This window comes from Cyanistes caeruleus, chromosome 6 (assembly GCF_971803275.1).
Source record: "Cyanistes caeruleus chromosome 6, bCyaCae1.hap1.1, whole genome shotgun sequence".
In the NCBI taxonomy this organism is placed as follows: domain Eukaryota; kingdom Metazoa; phylum Chordata; class Aves; order Passeriformes; family Paridae; genus Cyanistes; species Cyanistes caeruleus.
Window position 1 is genome coordinate 4,548,425 of NC_141706.1, and position 21,142 is coordinate 4,569,566.

The following is a 21,142-nucleotide window of genomic DNA, read 5'->3' on the forward strand; positions in this document are numbered from 1 at the left end:
TCTAAACATGGCAAGCTATGCCCAAAAGGGATGAGAAAAACAGGCAATATAAATCATGTGGGGGGAAAGTATAAATATATGATTTTATTTTAGAAATCAGTCAGTTCATTTTTTTTTTTCTTTGAAAGTTCCATTTTTATTTCTTGTCACCACACCAAAAGTGAAAAAAGAGACAGCTGAAGTAGAAGTGATTTAGATACGAAAGAGAAAAATTATGGACTTTCAGACAAAACCAAATTAATCTAGAGCTGACATAGCAACGTCTTTCAGTACTTTACAGTGCATTTAGAATGGCAGCTGGTCTGTCTTGGTGGTATGCAATTCTGAAGTTGGAAGAGAAGAAATATAACAAAAGCAAACAAACAACAACAAAAAAAACCCCAAAAAATAACAAAATTCTTACTAACTTTCCATTAATTAGAAGAAAAAAATTTAGAGAAATTAAAATCTAGAGAAATTAAAATCTAGATAAAAAAATGAAAGGAAATGTGCCCTTCCAGAACATAGACATTGACAGATAAATGGAGCACAGAAAAATAGAACTGTCTCCATCTGCACTATCTGTGAAAAACCATTGTATGGGTTTTAAGATATTAATCCCAGTGAGCCCATATGGGTTTATATATTTATAATAGAGTGGAGAATGATCTTATCAGCTGGCACTTTTTTGATCAGCTGCCATTGTGCTCTTCAGTCATTTTGTTACATCCCTTAAGCAGCTACTAGACAAATTCCAGTTAAACATGCTATCCTGTGAACGAGCTATGCATGGTAGAAAATCACTGAGACCTGCCCTTGGTTTGGGACATGCATGAACAATTTCAGGATCTGTAAAACCCCCAAATCACTGGGGTTTGGCTACTGAAAATCCAATTGCAGTCACAATTCTGGTATTCAGACTGTTGGGACAGAAGTTTACTTAATGTGGTTGGTTTTGGTGCTGTACAAGTTTGTGAATTCACTTCAAAATGCAGATTCACATGCAGTAAATGTAAACTCATACCCTGTTTCATGCAGAATGTGCAGGGCAGAGAGTGCCTCTGCTGACCCATCTGGTGAACAGACCATAGAGTAACTGATTTATTTTGCAGGGGAGGAAAAGAGAGATCATGGAAACTAAAGACTGCAGCACATGGTATCTGTCCTTCTTTCTGCTTTGCTTTCACCCATTTTCTCCTGCAGTCCAAAAGAGCTCGTCATGGGAGTAAGGGGCAGAGCCTCTGGCACAGGATAACCAGGTCATCAGAGATGCTGGAAAGGCTGATGCTGAGGTCATTTATTACTTCTCTGGTGGAAAGACTGCAAGTAGTACCATGAAAAAGCTATTTTCCCTCTAGAAGAAGTTTTATGGAAATGATTGTTTAGTGGGGACGAGCAAACCTTTGGTGAGTAAGTTCAGCTGGGCCAGTCTGAGTTTGAGCTCTGATAAAACCCAGGTTGGCTGCTGTGCCAGTCACTCTCATTCCTGGGAGAAAGAAGCCATGTGTGGGAGCAAAAGCTCTGGGATGGTCCTCAGGAGATAGAAAACAGGCTCCAAACACCTCTGATTGCAGAAGGGGCCAAGAAAGCTGGGGAAAAGGACTTGGTAAATCTTTCCTCAGACCCTTCCTAATGCTCCCTTGAAAAGAGGCACAAAGAGAGGGGAAAATACCATATCCTCTCTATTGAATTTCAAACTCAGCCTGTGAAGTTGCAGCATACAGAGAGTGCCCCTGAGAAAGTTGCTCCTGAGGAAGGTGGGTTCACCTGTGAAAGCCTGTGACTGAGTCCTTCCCTGCACCAGCTGGCTCACCCACAATTTGTGCCACACACAGCCTTCTGCAGGCCATCATGGGCTGGGGGACTCCAGATGGAATTAGTCACAGCAATGAACCCTGGCACTCAGAAATCCACCTTCCAGCAGCCCTTATTGCACCCTCCCCAGATGTGCCAGGACACGACTGGAGGGCCAGAAAGAGTTGGACTTCTGACTGGCTTTTTACAAATTAACTGAAATAATGTTTGGCACTTTGACATATTTGGTGAGCTATAAAAATAGTCTGCCTACAAAGCATCACCTCTTTTCAGTCAGACAGCATGGGCATGGTAGCCACTTACAAATATCTGTATCACTAAAGACTGTGAGAATGATGTTGTGAACTGTCTTCATTCCAGAGAAGTTGTCTTATAAGAAGGAGTGCATGTGGATTAAGAAAAAAGTCAAGAAAGGTGTGATTATAGCAAACATCATTCACCCCACACATTATTTCTAGAGCCAATGGTTTTTGCAATCTTCTCTTGCTCAAATCTCTCCTCCAGACGTGTCTCAGATACATTTCTCCTGCTAGTTGTCTCTGTTACACTGTTTAACTGTACTCTTTTTTTTGGCTCAGCTTGGAGCACCACGATGAAAGTTGCCAGACGTGGCCCAGTAAGGACCATCTTTATCTGTTTTTTAACTTCAGTAGAGTTTTGATACTGGGAATGGTATTTTCTCTGCTGAAGATCGTGCAAAGATGACTTGTGTATGTGTGAGAAAGAAATCAGAATAACCTTTGGAGTAAAGATAGCAAGAAATATTTCGGTTTAGTACTTTATTTTTGTTCTAAGAAAACTTGTTTCATTTATGGTATCTTCCTGCTTGAGAACAGGAATTCAAAAATTGGCTAAGTGTTATTTGGTAAGTAAGCAGGTCTGTCAGCCTCATGTTGATGATGTTCTTTTAGCCAGCCTCATGAAAATCTGCTGAAACTTGGCCAACTTGTAAATCCCAGGGGAAAAAAACTCTGTTTGCTTGTGCTCAGCAGCATATATGAGCAGTGGTGAAATTCTCTGCAGCACCTGGAGCTCTGGGCAGACAGGGTTGTAGTGGGCTGTTCTCCAGTTTTCCCCCATCAAGTTCTCCTTCTATTGAATCTTCAGAATTAGTAGTAGTAGTAGTAGTAGTAGTAGTAGTAGTAGTAGTAGCAGTAGTAGTAGTAGTAGTAGTAGTAGTAGTAGTAGTAGTTAGGCTTTGACAGTATGGCAGTTAAAATATGGTCAAGAGACCATAATGCTAAACCCAGGGATGAATGTGTGGCACAAGTCCTTGTCTGAACCAGTTTGACTTTCTAACCAGCAAGATGAGTTCTGGATTTTAAGCTCTCATCCTTTAATTGTCCATAAGAAACTGTCTTAAGATTTGGTCTCTTTCTGGCTGATCGCTGTGCAGGTGATTTTTCATAAGGTAGCTGAATGCCAATAGGTGTTTTTCATAAAGAAGAATAGTTTAAGATTTATTGTCTTTACCATAAGTTTTGGGAGGGATTAATATTTTTAATAAATCTGAGGATTTAAAGGCATGTCACCAATAAAGAATATTGCACTAATATCCTATATATACCAACTGTCAGTGTGAAAGGACAGCACTGTGGTCAGTTCAAACACATAAGATGTCAAACTCACTATAAAATAAGTCTGAAACCCACTGAATAGAAGATTTCTCATTCTTTTGTTTTCCATCACAAACTGCCAGTGGGATTTGCAGGACTTTCTGGTTGTAGGAACTGGCAGGTGTGTGCAGTTTGCAAGACAGCCAAATACTACAGGGCTTCTAATTGATCTGAAAAGTGTCACCACAAATGTTCTCTCTTCTGGATTTTAAGTATGAACAGTGTAGATCAATTAATCACTTCAGGAGAGGAAAATTTGAGAGTAAGGAGCAAAAACAGACTGGAATAATGGCACTTATCCTGAAATACAATGCAATAATCCAGATAGTATTTGGTATAAATATAACCATATATAAAATATAAATGAACTCTGACTAGATTTTTTACCTACATAGTGAGAGATGGAGAGCCAAGACCAAACCCTGAATCTTAGATCCAACCTCCCAAGTAAACTTGAGTTCCCAGCACTTACATCACAGTTAGCACCTCTTTTGTGAAGAAAATGAAGTGCTTTGAAGAGGCTCGGGGAGTTAAATCACGAGTTAAAGGAGGCAGGATGTTTTTTTAAGGAGGACAAAATTGATTTGAGCAGTTATAGCTATGACACTGCTTAGACACAATTCCAGTTTTCTGCCATGTCCCTTGAACTACCAATGGTAGCAACTGCTTCTGGTGCTCGGTTGGGTGTAATCTCCCCACGCCACAATTATCTCCAGTACAATAGGGATGAGAACAATCCTTGCCTGCTGTCACCTTCATGTCCCTCACTGTAGGATTCCAAGCCTGGCTGAGCCTCTAAGCAATTTGGTAACACAAATAAAGATAGATTCAGCCATTATTTACTAAGATAACAGGGACACAGCCACCTCACAGACGTTTTAAATCCTCTTAATATTTGCATTTATTTGTTTTTAATCCTCAGTGCCATAGAATTCATGCAATGGATGTGGGACATAAAAGATGGGAATTTTGGCTCTTTCATCTGAATGGGAAAAATCCAGAAAACCAAGATTTCTGCTCAGATTCCTAGCACTTCCCTATTGCTATACAATTTCAAAGAACATACACTGTCCCTTAAATTAAGGCTACAGTTTGTTTGTTTGAGCAGTGTTCAATAACATGTCAATATGGTGAAATCTAGGACGGGGCCTTTTGCAATTCACATGTCTTCTTTCCATCTTTCAGATTTGAGAAATTGAAGTAAGGGAGCTGATGGCTGAATCACAGGGATATTTTGGAACTAATAATTCCAAATAAATAAATGGAATTTTTCAGTCTGGTTCTTTCCTTGTTGAGTGGCCACTGCTGCCAACATTGGAAGTTTTCTGCTTGTTTCAGCTAATCCTGGAAGCTTTGAAGTCCTTTTTTGAGTAATTTACTTTCAGGAATCTCTGTTGAAAAGCAACAGTTTCTTATTTTCATCTTCTCAATTCTTCACAGGGAGCCTTTGTTGAAAGGAGGGCTTGCCTTTTTATTTTCATTTTTTCATTTGTTTTGTTTTGCATGGTTGGTTGGTTGGTTGGTTGGTTGGGTGGTTGGTTTTGTGGGGTTGTTTTGGGGGTTTTTTTGTTGGTGGTTTTTTTGAGTAAAAATAAGAATGTGAAACAAAACTGATCTGGTATCTTGTATGAATGAATAACTGCACAGCATCTGAAAGTGTGAAGATTCTCAAGCCCCAAGGAATTATTGCTGTTGTGCTAGTTCTTATATAGGACTACATCCTGCCTTCCTCATTAATTGGACACAACTGCTAAAACATCCTTTACAATAAGCACTTCTTCATACCAGACATATTTCCTGGATCTATAAAACAGCTTTTAGAAAGGCAGAACTGTATTTAAGACATTAATATAGTTCCACAAAATGATACTTGCTGATATATGGAGCACTTTTTGAATAATTCACTTTGAAATTAACACTATAATACCATTTACCTTTAAAGTCCTATTTACTGGAGCTGGAAAGAATTGTTCTCTGGAGACGAGGATATCGGCAAGCACCAGACTTTCAGAGCTCCTTTGGTTTAATAAAAATGGTGAGATGATTTCATGCAAAGAAAAATCAGTAAGAAGTGAGAGAGGAAAAAATTGGAGGAGATGAATGCCAGCCTCTCCTCCACCATTAGGCTGTGCATGTCCAGGCTGTTGGGTTTGGCAGCAGAGACTCACAGGGATCCTGCCCTCAGATTCAGGCTCCTGTGCAAGAGATTGCTCCCCTGTTGGCTGTGACAAGACTTGGCTGGGGACTGAGCTGTAAACCGCTCACTGGAGCCATCTGGGTTAAGTTTAATCCTTAGAAAAGCAGGGATTATTTCAAGTGCAGATCAGTTTCACACTGTGATTTGCAGGGCCACCCCACAGACAGGCAGCCAAGCCCTGCTGCAGTTTGGAGATGGCCATCAGGCTCCCTGGAGCTGGCATGGCTCAGCTGGCATCCACCACTCCTTCCACCAAAACTGCAGTGTGAGGACACCCAGCCTCCTCCATCAGGTCCAAGCAAATATACTTGGTTAAAAGTTTATGTTTATCTTTATTTTTTCCCTTTTTTTTTTTTGTTTCCCTTCCACCTTTCTGCCATGCCTGGAGTTGATTATATCATTTAGGCAGAAGGAACAAAGAGCCTAATGGAACTTCTGCCCCTTAAAAGGAGTTGCAAATTTTGCAGTCAAGCATTCACCACCATGTGTGATCATCATAGCAACATAGCTGCAACCTGATTTTTATGCAATTCATTAATTACTTACTCTTCAGCCAATTTTAGGTATAAATAATGAGGGAAAAAAATGGGATCTTGGTGGAGTCCTTTTGTATTGATTTCAAAATTACCTTTAATATGAGTTTCTTTGATTGACAACAAGTCCTATGAATGTTGACTTCTGAGGTAGTGTTAAATGTTTTATTTATTGAACACCTGCTTAGAACTACTGACAGAAATGTTTTTGGTAAAGTCATATGATGTTATTTGACTGAGCTGACTCTGTCAATAAGGATAGCCCAAGTTGCAGCTATTTTACCTGATATAAGAATACAGAGCACAAATTTATACACATTTCCCATTACAGTTCACATGGACATGTTTTTATTTCCCATTTTGACTAGCTTCACTATTGCCAACCCTAAATATTCAAAAAAATTGTGAGTCAGTTTATAAGAATCGTGGGATTAATTTAACTTTTTATACCTGTGGATTTCATTTTTTTTAATAAACTCTAAGATACAAAAGTATTAGGTGTAAAAGTAATTTAGAAGCATGCAGGCTGAGCTATTTGCTCAGTCAGAATATTGCAGAAAGTGGGACCTTACCACTCCCTGCCACTGTCAGCTGAGGCTACAGATAATCTGGGAAAACTTGTACTGCTGTCACACTCAGCCTGGAACAACCTATACAGAGTGTCTCAGAATTTCATTTAGCTCAAATGTAAACCCATTTATCTGTGCTCCCTTTCAGGTATACCAGTCACAGCATACCTTGGCCAGAGTAAGAAATTGTCTGTTTCAGACCACTAATGGGCTTTTTAAAAAAAAAGACAACCCTCTGTCTTCAGTGGGAATCACAATTTCCGCATCCCAGTATGAGTGGAGAAATGAATAATAACATCTAGATTTGTCTGAATTCCATATATCCCAGAGGGATCAACTTTGATTCCCTCCCTTATTTACAATGATACAAGGAAAGCATTTCAATTCTCCAAATGCTCCCTCATGTGGCTTCTTAGTACTAATACTGAAACATTTATGTGTTCTCGGATATTGCAACCCTATGCCAGGAAATAGACTGAGACAACATAAGAGGTATTTCATGTGAACTTTGACATTAGAAAATTATGGTTCCAGATCCTATATGTAAAATGTTTGGCATTTTTGTTTTTAAACGAGATGGAAGCTGTTATATTTGCTTCTGCCCCTGTGTTGGGGGAAGGGAGAAGCCTGAGCTTTGATCAGGTTTGCCCACTGGATTGTCTCATCAGATGTCATGGCAATAGGTAAGGGATACAAATGTGAAGATCACAGAATTAACTAGGCTGGAATAGACCCTTAAGAACATCAAGTCCAATGTATGACTGAACACCACCTTGTCAACTGGACCATGGCACTGAGTGCCACATCCAGCCTTAAACACCTCCAGGCACAGTGACTCCACCACCTCTCTGGGCAGCTCCATCCAATGCCCAATCACTCTTTCTATGAAGAACTTCTTCATATCCAACCTTAACCTGCCCTGGTCCAGCAGGGACCTCTCACCCTGTTGCTAGCTGTCAGGGAGAAGACACCAACCTTCACCTGATAAAACCACCTTTCAGGGAGCTGTGGAGAGTGATGAGGTCACCTCTGGGTCTCCTTTTCTCCAGGATAAACAACCCCAACTCCCTCAGTGGTTCCTCTCAGGGTTTGTGTTCCCAGCCTCGTTGCTTCCTCTGGATGCCCTCAAGGGTCTCAAAGTCCTTCCCAAACTGAGGGCCCAGATCTGGACACAGCACTCCAGGTGTGGCCTCACCAGTGCCAAATGCACAAAAATGACTTCCCTAGTCCTGAGGCCAATAAGAAGAGACTATTTTGGTGTAATAGTTGAAAAAATGGAAGTTTGTGTACACAACCAAGGGAATTTGCTTAATGCACAGCTCTGGAGAGCTGTCACCTTGCTCCCACAACATTCATGAGTAAATACAGAAGTTGAATAGAGAAAAGGAGATGGAGGAAGGTAAATGTGCTGCTGGTTTGAAAATGCAGCATGGTCTTTCTCCTTTACTACAATTTGGGAGATATTTCTTTGAGGTCTGACACTTCTAGTTAGGTTACAACATGGGAAACCACTGCTGAACCTTGGTGAGCAGATGGTGTAAGCAAAACACTTATTTCCATTCATATTAAATGTTATCTAATTACTTTCTTTTTTCCTCTTTAATGATAGCTCTGTGTCAGCACTATTCTTGACTGCTTTTTCCTGTGCTTCTACTGGTTCTGTGTGATGAGCAGGGACTCCCACCTGTGGGCAGCTGAATCTTTTGAGGTAGGAACAGATGCCAGGTGTGCTGGGGACTCCTCATTTCCATGGTGAGCTGTCATGCTAAAGAACAAGGAGTGGCTAAGGCTGGACAGTCTTCTATTATATAAAGATCTCTGTAATAAGAAGCTGATTTCTCCCCTTACTCTTGAATATTCAAGGAGCATGGAAATGTATCTCATAAATTTAATCAGAAGACAGATTTCTCAAGAGGATTCCAGGTTCAGCAGCACCTCTCCCAGTCATTTCTGGCTAAGGGGACCAGAGAGGTACAGGTGAGGCAGGAAGATAAATGGCATCAAAGAGCAGGGCTTAGGGAAAATACTTTGTTGTCCCTCTGGAGAGCTGTCACCTGACCCCAAAGCGTTTGCATGGTATGCAAAAGCATATATGCATGTGTTTTGGTGTGTATTTTTGCCTGAGGTAAAGAAAAATAATGCTGCTGCTAGGTCACTTCAACAATCTGGGAACACTTGATTTGCTTCTCTGCCTCTCAAGTACTTTTGGAAAGGGCAAGTTTAAGCTTAAGGAGGTTGATTCTAGAGTTGCTGGCTCACTCACAAGAAAAAGAAAAATCAAAGGACTGCAAAGTTAATAATTAATATGTTTCATACTGGACAAAATATTTCTCCCAACAAGAAAATTTTCATTTTTATTTTGAGCTTTCTAAAGCCTGTACAAATAAAATTCTCTGACCCTGGAGTAGTTTCTTTTGAACTTGGATGGAAAATCTGACAAAAGTGAGAATCATCTGCCAGCCTTGTGGGAACACTGCACTGCAGTTTTTACCAGCAGAATCTCTAACCAGGAATGTCAGCCAGCCTTTATCAGCACGGTGAGGAAGCTGGTGATATGGTCTTATCCAGATGCTTGAAATTGTTGCAGAAACATTCAGCGTTGAAACCTCCCCAGAAAAACCTTTTGCAAGATGATGCTGTGTCTGTAGACACCTGGAAAAATATGTTCAACATATACTCACATTGTTTGGTATTCCTCCTAACTGAGAAATTAAGCCAATGCCAAAAGAATTGCAACTGTTTGGGGGCAGAAAAAAGTTTTGCATATTGAAGATTTTAGTAACATATTTTTTTCCCCCGTGTTATTTTAAATAATATTCCTCAAAAAATACTTTTGATTTGATCAAAACAAGGAAATACCACTGGATTTTTTTTCTTCAGGAAATCTCAATGTCTTTGCTTTCATCCAGTATTCTGAATCTTTTTTTCAGTAAGTGAAACTCTGTACTCATTTTTGAGGCATATAATATTAGGGGGAATGTATAAAGTAGGGAAGAATTCCTTTACACGGGAATATGGTAGATTTCAGGAGTTATTGTTGAACATGGAGAATGGAGCTTTTTCTGAAAGAAAAAATACATGATGTCACATCTTGGTTTGTAGGTATTTCCTTCTCATTGTGACAAAACATTTGTACTGTCTTGAAGCCAAGAAAAATCACTGAGCCTGCCCCACCTTATAGGGAACTGCAGGCAAAAACCTAGAAGAGCACCTACTCCTAAAACTCTGGGGAAAAACTCAGTGCTCACCTCATCTCCCATGACACCTCTCAGTTTTACAAGGTAAAATATAAACAGGCCAGTGCTTAATAACTAGACCTGCCCTTTTCCAGAGGTAATACCAGGTTGATTTACAACAAAACTGCAGGTATTTTGTTGGTGAAATCACAATAATGACTAGTCCAGGGCAAAAGACAAGTTATTCTGATAGATATTTCAGATGTCTGCAAAGCAAAATGTGAGAGGAATGGAATTTAAATACAAAATATCAGTAAAACACTTCACTTTGGGCTAGCTAACAGTGATATTTAATTTGAACTTAGTATTATGTACAGCTAGATATGCAATTGCAGTATATACAAAGTTCTTGCTCCTCCTCCTTTCTTGCCTTTCCAAACATCCTACTTTCAGTAACATTATGAGATTTTTGATTTCTGTCAGTTTGAAATATAGAAATTATATTAAATATGGCATCCAGTGCAGTTACCACCAAGCCAGGAGCATCAATTCTTTGGGGCATTGTTCAATCCCAGGAGAGGGAAGAGCCAAGCCACAGTGCAGTCTTGCTCTTGGATTGCATGGACAGTTTAGCAAGGTAAGATGATGTAAGAACCATGGTACATTATTCACTTAATCAGTTAATCATTTTCTAATGACCTTACCCAGCCTGCAGGGGTTGCAGGTACCCCTTTGCAGAGCAGCAAGTGGCAGGACCATCCCACTCCCACCTCTTCACAAAACTGAATTTTGCCTTTTTTGCATTAAAGGTCTCTCCCTTCTGCTTGTCACAGCCACAGCAACATGGCAATGCAGAAATGCAAATGGGATGGCCTAGCTCATGAGGACACACATCTGCCTGAAACTCACTTGGAGCTCATGGTAAACAAACTGCAAATGAAATATTCAAAGCTTTCTTTGCAAACCAGCTAAAGCAATCTACGCTACCTTTTTGTTTAATTGGTCTTACAAGCCAGTGTAGCATCCCCATGAATTCACTGTGCTCCATGACCTGAATTCATACTACTTGTGTGTGGAGTATCCAGATATTATATCATTCACTGTTTTCTGTTTATTTGTGTATTATTCACATAAGGTCCTTATAGCAACATGAAAATGTATTTGCATTGCAAGAATATTACAAATAGGCAACAGGGACTCTAACAATGGGAATTAAAAGGGATCAGGGACTCCTAATAAGGACACCTAATACAATAGAAATTTTAATTACTAAAAAGGCAGATCTAAGTCTCCATTTCTGTAATCTCACATCCAGTGATGTCAGCATGTGTATACATGATTTAGACTACTTGGGCACCCATCCAAAAAAAGCAAATTCCACCAAATCTACCATTATTCAGTGACCTATTCATGTTTTGCATGCCACTTTACACAGAGAAAAAAATAATGTGGTTTTAAAATGCTCACTTTATTTAAATTATATCTCTTGTCATAAATCCCAAAAAACCATGCCTTTTGAAAAGCTTTCACCTGAATGTTTATTTACAATAAACCTCATTTCACCTCTTTAGCAAAGTAAAGGGGCTTTGCCATATCTACATTTCCTATTTATAGTTACCCAAAGACCTCTGGACCTGTGTAAAAGTATGTTAAATGACAACTTGGACCTAAAGAGCTGTGGCTGATAAACACAGATGACTCAGTCTATGATGAATAGTGATTTCTCACTGCTGTCATGGCACTGTCCATGCTGCCCTTCTTCCCACACTTGCTATGGTGTTGTCTCATCTCTCCATGTGGCAGCTGCTCACAGTCTGTAGTTTTTGTTGAGGTGAAGTTGTACCAAGCCTAGATTTCTTTTATTGCAAACTGGTGACTGAGGCAACTCTGCAGAGATGATCAAAGGACAGCTGGAGACAGCAGCCACAAAAAGGATCATAAAATAAATTGTTCCTCTTTGTCATTCAGACCCCTAAAGCATATTTTAGGAAATATTTGTTGTGTGGACAAACTCTCCCACAAATACATTACAGAGCCATAAGTGCTAACCCAAACATGTGAAAAAGGCTTTAGTTACAGAAGGCCATTAAAATGGGTAGAAGTTGTGTGGCTGATATCCTGTCTGCAGAAAAACTTTAAAAAGCACCAATCAAAACCTCTCGACTTCTGGTTTTTCTTTTGTTGTTGTTGTTGTTTTACTTGCTGGATGGTCATCACCAAAAAGCCATGTTACATGATTTACTTCAATATCATTATACTACAGCAAAAACATCTATGAAAAAAGCCAGACTAATGAAATTAAAGAGCATTCAAATATTGTAAAGGCTGTTGGGATCAATCTGAAGCAATCATGAGTCAGATAAAGAGGGTTTATATAAACTCTAGCTTTTGGAAAGTGTTGGGAGTGTGAAACTAGTAGCAGTACACCAGTCCATGTTCAATTCAATTTATTAATTTTTAATGGTTAGTTTTGAGTACCTGTGGAAAGGTCTCACTCAAAAGAATTCTGTCACCATGCTCATGTTCCACGATTAAAATGAAGCTCCTTGCAGGATGTATCATCCTGTTCTTCATCCTGATAAATACTGCAGGTGTGAGCTAGAAGCACAGGCTGACCCCTCTCACTCACAGGAGTTTGTGGTCTCATTCCTCCAGGAGAGTGGCCAGCTTGTACTTTTTCTCAAGCTAGCAAGTTTAAGCAAAGAAGCACAGAGATTCCTCTTGCTGGGAAAGTAAACAAAACAGGGCTTGTGAAGGAGAAGTGGAGCCTTGTTCACACCAGCTAGTGTAAATCACAGCCTGCTCCAGAAGTCAGTCAGTGGAGTACCCTGCCAGAAACTCTCCAAACCTCTTTTTTTTTTATTTTTTTTTCCTTTTTGTGGAGGAATTTCAAACAGAGCTAAGACCATAAACTAGGGCTCTCAGCTCCTCATTCCTTACTGTAATCATTCCACAAGCTGCTCTTCCAAAGGTGAAGTGCTGTGATGGGATCTGTCCTGTATGTGATATATATGGAGAAAAATGAAGTATTTGATCTGAGCTGCATCAAGCTGAGTATTTATTGCTCTGTTGCATTTAATTTCAAAGAAACAAGTAAAAATCTGCTTGATCATCTTGAAATCTATGACAGTCTAAGCTCCTGGCTGGGCTGTGGTGCAGTTGGTGTGTTCTGTCTTTCACTTGGCCACCCATCTTCTACAAAAGTGAACAAACAGAAAGATGCTCAACCTGAGGCTGCTGCCTTTCAGCTTGCCTTTTTGTTAGCCATGCCCTTATCTTCTCCTTATGTGCATTTTATGTGTCTGGGAAAGAAAAAGCTAACTCTGAGGTCACTGCGTAAATCAGAGACATGTGTTTTTTATTTGGGACACTCTAGTACATGCAAATAACAATGACATCTGTGGCATAGGCATCTCTCTGGGGCTTTGAGTCCAGATTTTTCTTTGTTACTGTGATGTAGATCTGGGATAACTGGGAGCTACTTGGTACCTTTGAATATTTGATCTTTACTGAACTTTAGGACAGAAGATAATTAAACGCAAGAGAAATTGTATCCCTAGAACAGGCATGGTAAAAAGGTTCTGAAGTAGTAGTTTAAAGGAAAAACTTTAAAATGGGAATAGAAAACCTATATCTTTTATGTAACTTGGACAGAAATGCCAAGTGGGTTTGGGAAAAAATGATTACTTTTAATAGCAGAGTTACTCTCCTGATTGGGTGGAAGGGAGGCAGGGGTGGAGAATGGATACAAGGAAAGAAGGATTTTTTTTAAGGTGAAACATTGCTGCAGACAGAGTTGGGGTCTTCAAAAGAATGTGCTATGGGAGGAAAAGAGTGCTGTTACATGAGTGGTGCAGAGAGAAAATGTGCTGGGATCCCCCCACTGACTGTGAAACCAGAGGGTGCTTGACTGTTCTGTTTAAGAGATTTGAAACAAGAAGAAAATTAATATGCTCTTAAGAGAAAAAAAAAAAGAAACACCATCAGAAATAAATAAATAGGTGATGGAAGAATGGGGAAAAGTGGCATGTTTGTAAGGATATCTTCTTTTAACAAAGGTGAACTCGGGTTGCAAAAGGTCCTGGATCCTCAAGCAAGTGATACTGACTGAAGTCTACCAACTTCTTCTGATGCGACTGGAACTGCAGCTGAAAAGGTAGCACAGAGATGAAAGTCTGTGTATTTTATGGTCAGATCTCTGAATTGCCTGCAATATGCATTTGTTGGATTTAATCGAAAAATAGCCAGTCTGGAAGAGATTTTTTCTCTTTCAGACTGCTCTGAAGTTCATTCCTGAAACCCATTCATCTCCAAGACAGAAAAAAAGCAGGAGTGAAAGACAAGTCTGAGGAAGGAGAAATCACGACAAAGAAGAAAAAAAGGAGGATAATATTTTCAAGATGGACAAGTTAACAGCTTTCAGTAAGCCTTATTTTTTTCCTTTTGAAATACTCTTACATTACTTACAATTATCAAAAAAAAAAATCCCCAAAGTTAGTATAAGTCAGTGTGTGCAGATGTGGGTGTGTGTAGTGATGATAACAACATGCTCTTAAAAATTCTGGATTATTTGGGGGTTTCCACTTGCTCCAGTCATGGATCTGGATTCCTACAGGGTTCTGTCCCCTGTCTTTAATCAGGGACTCACTTTCAAAATAGAAGATAGATAGGTATAACTTCACAAAATTTTTAGCTATATGCATTTCTTATTAACTGAACAGGCATGTTTTGCTCGGGTTTGCCTTGTAAGTGCAGAGCTTTTTTTATGCCTAACAGAGCCTTTAGGCATATCAGCAACCAACTTTCACCTAGCTCATTTGTCAGTGGTTTCCAATATAAGGTACAGAGATAAAATAATTTTTCATTATCCTTCTCTTGTAAAGTAATTGATAAGGCAAGTTCTCATATCCAAGAGTATTTTGGAAAGCACCTTTCTAAAGCTTTCTGCAGCGTGAGTTAAGCATGCTCCAGTTTAAATAACACTTTACATAGCTGCATTGATTGGGTCTTTAATGTGTCTGTTAATCTCTTTTGTCTGGAAACATTTGGTTTTAAACAGGATAAATAGAAACAAATTAAAACTTGAACATGGCTCTGTACATAAATGTCTGCATGGTTCATTTGTGAACTTTACCTAGAAGAATTCCCAGTAAGAATATTGCTGGTATTTCTTACAGAACATAATCTTAAATAAGGGCATATACAAAAATGAGTACATAAGCGTATTTTTAAATAAATCTCCCCCATTATGCAAAACACAAGCCACACAAAACAGCTAAGAAAGAAGAATTATCAAAATGTAAGAGGTGGGGGGGTTCTGTCTTTTAATACATTGTGGCTACATACTTCTTTTTTTTCCATAATGAGACAAGGTTAGTGAGATGATGTCGTGGTTTGACACTGGCCAAATGGGTACCCACAAAAGCCACTCACTCACTCTCTCTTGTTCTCATCTGGGCAGAGAAAAGGGAAAAAAGTTGTCAAAGGGCTCATGAGTTGAGATGAGGACCGGGAGAAATCACTCTAAGGACCAAGCAGGTTCAAACTTAAAGGTGCAAAGTAAATTTGTTATTAACAGAGTCATAGGAGGGGAGGATAATGAGAAATAAAATGAGCCTTTAAAACACCTTTTTTATCCCCAGCCCCTCTCTCCTTGCCACTGACAGTGCAGGGAGACAGGGCACGGGGATTTTGGTCAGTTCATCATTCAAGGGACAGGAGTCTTTTCTCTGCTATGCCATGGGGCCCCTCCCATAGGAGACATTTCTCTGTGAACTTCTCCAGCATGGCTCTAATCTCACAATCAGCAGTCCTACCAAAACTGCTGCAGCGTGAATCACTCCCACAGGCAAACAATCTTCCCAAAACTGCTGTGGTGTGGGTCACTCGTCCAGGAGGTGCAGTGTTTTAAGGCCAGGCTGCTCTAGTTTGGAAGGAAGGGCTCTCTATCTCTGGAAGCAGGGGCATTCTCTCTCTATTTCCATTCAGGTCTCCCACTGGATCACAGCTTTCCCTGGCATCCACCTGCTCCGGCATGAGCACCTTCCCCAGGGGCTGTGGGTGGATCTCTGCATCCCCCATGGATCCCCAGGGGCTGTGGGTGGATCTCTGCATCCCCCATGGATCCCCAGGGGCTGTGGGTGGATCTCTGCATCCCCCACGGATCCCCAGGGGCTGTGGGTGGATCTCTGCATCCCCCATGGATCCCCAGGGGCTGTGGGTGGATCTCTGCATCCCCCATGGATCCCCAGGGGCTGTGGGTGGATCTCTGCATCCCCCATGGATCCAGGGGCTGCAGGGGCACAGCTGCTTCACCCTGGTCTCCCCACAGCCTGCAGAGGAATCTCAGCTCTGGTGCCTGGAGCACCTCCTGCCCCTCTTTTTCCACTGCCCTTGGTGCTGCCATGTTGTTCTCCCTCACACGTCCTCACCTCCTCCTCTTCTCTGACTTAAAGAAAATCCTCTGCCCGTATCTGCTATCGCCAACAGGTTCCACCAATTCAAAGATCCTTTCAAGATCCCATTGTGCCGAGAGGTTGATCCTGTCCAGGTTCCAGGTCGGGGAGTCGCTCACCGTGCTTCGGCCTGGCAGCTCCACAGGAGCCGTTCAACGCCTCTCCTTACGCAGGGTGCTGGGAAGGAGAAGCTGCCACCACCAGCTCTGCCCTTCCACCCTCAGCAGGGCTGGTGAGGGATGGCTGGGCAGGCCAGGCTTGCTGTGGGCCGCTGATGGCAGTGGCCACGGCACAGAGCCGTGCGCTGAGCCAGGCATGGCCCCGGTGGCACCGCCACACCACCCTGGAAAACATCCCCTCACGTGCCAATTCGCTTTTCTTCTTAAATACGTGATCACAGAGGCATTCCCCACCTCTCTAACTGGGCATGTCCATCTCCATCAGAGACTGGCTGCTCACAGAAGCCATTTCTGCAGCCCTCCCTCACTACCAAAAAACCAGGCTGTGCCAAATCAACACAGGCTAGGCCAGTAGCCCAAACAAAAACCCAAACGTGTGATTACCGTGTCTGGAAGAATACGTGGAGGTTTTGTTGTTTGATGGTTTTTCAAAACTGTGTTTTTATTTATAATCTTCCCATTCCAGACCAAAAATAGACAAGCCACGAAGTTTTGTAACAGAGAAAGTTTAATGGGGTTTTATTTTAAATTATTTAATTATTTAATTTGTTTCATTAAAATTTTTATTTTAAGTTTAGTTTTGAGATGTAGGCAGGTGATTTAAGGTACAATAAACTCTGTTGCACTCTCAGTTGAGATCATCAAAAGTCTGGAGTAATTCACCAGTATTGTGATATTAGTTCAAATCCTTCCATGTACAGAGGGAACATCCACTTTTCAAGTCATACCTGGAATTCTGTTAGATTTTATCTTTCCAAAATATGATAATTATTTCAATATGAGAAGCTTACTTATTTTGCTGAATGGGTTAGAAATTAAGGTTGCCTAGTATGTTGGCTCATATGACAGCATCCAGATTCACTCTTACATATATTGCAGAATTCAAGTCCAGATGTATGAAGAATACAATACCTTCTCCTTTTTCTGTTCTAGAAATGTAAATTAAAAAGTAACTTGATTAGTGGCTTTTATTTTGAAGAAGTATTTTATTTTGTTCACATCACATTGTATAAATATAATTTGATATGCCAGTTTTACATCTTTTACTCAGTTTTATCACGTTTTCCATTTCAAATTTGGATTTTTAAGATGTTCTTTACATAAAAGGTAGTATAGTGTACCTTTGCTGTGTATTTCACTATCAGCATATAAAAATCATTACACTCTACCTTCAAAGAAGCCATCAGGATTAGGATTTTTATGATTTTTTAGTACATTCCATGACATTTCTAGTCTCAGCAGCAAGTCATCTGAAGACTTACTCCCTTTCCTAAACATACCAAAACCACCAGGTAGAGGAATTTGTTGCCCTCTAAACTGTGGCAGAGATCCCAGAAAACCATCAAGCCAAAGGTCTGCCACTTTTTTTCATATAAAATCAGACCAGGATCTTAAGGTCTGAAGGAACTGGGAATGTTGCTTGACCTTAAGTGCCATATCAGGCCATGAAAGTATTATTGAGTGAAAGCTTTTAAATAAAAGCAAATTGCATCTACTTCACCTCTGGCAAGACTTGTGTGTGTTAGTAGCAACCATAGTATGACTTCTATCACCCACCATCACCAGGTTTAATCAGAAAATCCTTGGAAAAAACATCAGACAAAGAGCAAGAATACTGTACCAAGAATGTTTCCCTAGCAGAGAAATGTACTGCTGAACACCACAATCTGTTTCAGTTTTGACAGAAAGATGTTTCTTGAGAGTTTGGATCTGTAGAACAAAAAAAAAAACAAAAAAAAGGAATTGTTTATGGCTGTTTTTATAGCAGTCTTTTTTATGCATTTCCATTGCTGTTTAATAATGCATTTGTGGGGCTCCATATATTCCAACTTCTCTGCAAAAGAAGTATTTCCATTGATATGAAGTGTGGGGGATTGTGAGAAGGGAAAATTCCTGGTTGGATTTTTGGTTTCTCTTGGGTCTTAAAAGAGAAGGGAGGCCTGAAAACTTTTCAGAAAGGATATTTTTAAAGGTGTATTCAACATTTGGCATTCATGTTGTCTAGCCTTTTTTTCTTTTTTCCCTGGAAGACTCTATGGATCACTGAAGAGCTATTAAGCTTATGACATCAAAGGTGCCATGGAAACAAAACCTGATTAAAAGTGATTTTGGTTAGTCTGTTTTAAGCTTTTTTTTTTTTCATTTTAGCTGAAATGTTTGAATGTGAGCATCTGGAAGGAAAAAAACCTAAAGTGTTTCCTCCTCTTGTTGTAGATTCTGTTTTTTCATCATTGTCAAAGGCTGCAAGCTCCATCCTTCTACACCTAAAAAGGAACGCATCCAGAAACCAAAGAACATGTTCCCCAGTATTTCTCAAACAAGGGAGAACGAGCACACAAAATACCACCATCCCTATGGCCCAAAACTGGCACTTTTTCCAATTTGACTGTAAAAAAGCCAGTTTTGCTGTCTTTGACGCCCTAGAAGGGATGGAGTGAATTTGCTCCAGGAAGAGATTCCCCATTCATCATTCCCTGACATGAAAACCACATCCTCCTGTTTATGTGGAGTCTCAGGCTAAAACAGCCTTGATGCCTGTTCCACTGAAAGCACTGGGCACTATAGAACCACCTGCAGAGAAACACAGATTTATTTCTTAATGAAGTCATCTTTTAACTTCATATAGCTTCTTGTTGCCTAAACATCTTTCTAATATTTGTATGCTCTGTACATACTCAATTGGAAGATCTGTTGTTTTTATTTTTGGTCTGAAATCCAGCATCTTGCTGAAATGATATGTAATTGTGATCATATCTTCCTTCCTCATGCCTTAGTTTCAGTCATTGCCTTGCTCTACCCAAACCCTTCAGTCCTGGTTGTGGCCAGGACATGGTTAATTTTTCTGCCAGGAGTCAGGGGCTGTAAGGTGGCACTTCCAGACACCATATCCCACCTTTCCAGGGGTGTTGGAGTGGCATCAGTGTTCTTTCTGGTTTTGCAGGGTCAGTGGTGCTGGGTCCAGTGAGGTGAGCGCTGTGTGTGAATCGTTCACCTCTCTTGCACACTCTGCTGTTATTACTGCTTTGTCACTGATCATTTTCCTCTTTTGTTGCTGTTTCTGGTGAATTGTTCTTATCTCAAGCTGTGATCTTTACCTTTCCCTGCCTCCAATTGTGCCTTTCACCCCAATACACAGGGAGGAGCATGGGAAGGGGGGGCATGGTTCTCTTGCTCAGATTTGGTAGTTTATTCTTTGTTTATCTGTATTACATATATACAGAGTACAAGGAGCTACATACACCAAGATAGAAAGGTGCAAAATGCCTTGGGAAGAACCTCTTCAAGGTCTTTATATGTCTATTTGTCCAATAATCAAATGAAAAGTAATTTATTTTTCTTAGTGACCCAATGACCCAACACCTCTGTGCTGCACTGTGGCATTCTCTATCCAATCACTCATCATTACCCAAAAACCCATAGAAGAAGAAGAAGAAGAAGAAGAAGAAGAAGAAGAAGAAGAAGAAGAAGAAGAAGAAGAAGAAGAAGAAGAAGAAGAAGAAGAAGAAGAAGAAGAAGAAGAAGAAGAAGAAGAAGAAGAAGAAGAAGAAGAAGAAGAAGAAGAAGAAGAAGAAGAAGAAGAAGAAGAAGAAGAAGAAGAAGAAGAAGAAGAAGAAGAAGATGATGAAGAAGAAGATGATGAAGAAGAAGATGATGAAGAAGAAGAAGAAGATGATGAAGATGAAGGTGAAGATGAAGATGAAGATGAAGATGAAGATGAAGAATGAGGAAGAAGGAGAAAGGGACAATGCCCTCCATGTTGTCTCTTATTTTCTAAAATATCTTAAACCTTAAACTCTAACTTTCTCACCCAGTGACTTAAGAAAACTCTATCTAACTTACACACTCACACTCCCAGTTTCTCTACTTAACTTGAAAAGTTATCTCCATGGTGTTGTGTTAAACTCGGTGCTCTCTTGGGTGTCAGAGCCAGGCATCACAGAAAAGGGCACATTTTCCATACTTCAGACCCCAAGACATGGTCTGGGATATTTCAGTGGGAAACATTAAATTTGGAATGCCTTTCCTAAACCATGACACCTTCTTATGGAGTCATTGCAACAGCATTTCTTTTCAAGCCATACACTAAATAATACCCACATACCTGCAACTGATTTTCCTCTGAGCTTCAGGGGAGTTGATAACTCCCTCTTTCCATTGTGAATATCCTTGCATATTTTATCATCTTTCCTTTGTAACTTTCTGTATCACCCTCATGCCAGCTTCAGCTATGCCTAAGATACTTAATTTTGAATAAAACACTTGAGTTAGCTGAATTCAAACAAATTGGCAGTTTTTTACTCAAATATCTACTTGAAGGTTACACTCACAAAATTCACTGCCCTCATCTTTATGCTTCTCTCTTACCCTATACCACCTCAGAAATGGTTGTTCAAAATGGTTGTTTAAATGGTGGTTGGGTGTTTGCACTTTTGCATGCATTTCTAAATTGTATGGCATGAGAGAGGCATTGAAAGGACTGTTCCTGTTCTCTTGGAAGGAGGCAATGCTGTTCAGAGCCTTGTCCAAAGCACTGACCAAACCCAGTAACCCATAACAAAGTTCCAGCCCCACTTCACTGTCACTTGGGTACAAGACAGAAGGGGCCATGCTGAGATGAGAAGA

General features: G+C 40.3%; 1 long non-coding RNA gene across 1 annotated transcript; it reads left to right on the top strand.

Annotated features, from left to right (window-relative positions):
- The first annotated feature begins 9,360 nt into the window (after window positions 1-9,360).
- On the top strand, window positions 9,361-17,485 carry LOC147652379 (uncharacterized). The gene is made up of 2 exons (XR_015288215.1): window positions 9,361-16,021; window positions 16,057-17,485. It is a non-coding gene; the product is annotated as an uncharacterized LOC147652379 (long non-coding RNA).
- Window positions 17,486-21,142: the final 3,657 nt, after the last annotated feature.